This window comes from Pundamilia nyererei, unplaced genomic scaffold (genome assembly GCF_000239375.1).
Source record: "Pundamilia nyererei isolate P.nyererei 1_Seehausen unplaced genomic scaffold, PunNye1.0 scaffold00223, whole genome shotgun sequence".
NCBI lineage: Eukaryota > Metazoa > Chordata > Actinopteri > Cichliformes > Cichlidae > Pundamilia > Pundamilia nyererei.
In genome coordinates, this window is record NW_005187624.1 from 473,148 (window position 1) to 474,281 (window position 1,134).

The following is a 1,134-nucleotide window of genomic DNA, read 5'->3' on the forward strand; positions in this document are numbered from 1 at the left end:
TTTGTTATTTATAGTTATTTATTTACTCATTTACGTTTTGTCTGACTGCGCTTATTGGTGTTTTATTTTGCAGAGTGCCCTCCAGTGGACAAACTGTGCAACATTAACGCTCATAACATGGTTGAAAGGAGTTCCTCTTGTCTCTTCTTTACTTTTAATTTTTATTTATAAATGCAGGCAGCTATAGATCAGTAAATATCTGATATCGATCGGTAACATCGGTCCACTGATAAATTGAGCTGTAGTTGTTTGCAATGTCCAGTTTCTAGTCAGATCCACTCCTCAGGAAGTACAAGTTGAAGTTTCAAAATACGACTTCACTAATCTAGATGATGTCACTATCTTTTGTCCATCTTTTACATACAGCCTATGACTGCACCACCCTTTTTTTCTGCCTTGTAATCGGTTGATAACATTATTGGGAGATTACTTTTTTCAGCTCCCTTATTCACAACAAATCCCCACAGTTTTACACTGGATGCCCTTCCTCACACAATCCCAAGAAGATCTCTGTCTCCTCCCAAGATTAGACTGGGGATTGTTTGCTTTTTAGGCAAATGTAAACCACCACACTATGTAGCACCTCGTTTGATAACATGAAAAACAAGAAAAGCTAGTTATTCCCATACAGCTAGTCTTCTTCCCTTCCACTAAGATATGGCTAATGGCACAGTTAATGCAACAGTAAGGATAAATTACCACACACAAGACCCACAATATTGTCCTTTGTGATATGGAACCTGAACACCTCATCATACATTATACAGTGCTTCAAATCATACTCACTGTTCATGTATTACAAAGTGTTTTCTTCCTTTATTTTGCAGCAGTGTATCAATCTGGCTCAAGCTCAGACAGTCTGGCGTTAGTATTCATAGCTTGTAGCCAAATCCAAACTTTTCACTGCAATCTTGTGACATGCAGCCCCGGAATCTATTTGATAACCCGCCACGAATAGGTGTTCCCTGCTTTGTCTTTGAAAAGTGATTGAAATTCCTCACACCTACACCCACTCATGCGCCTACCACCACAGAGGCACACAACAAACCTTACAGAATGCAATAAACCTCAAAGGATGGTGGTCTAAAACATAACTGTACAAACTAGATGTGAAAAGGAGGAATGTGGGGGGGG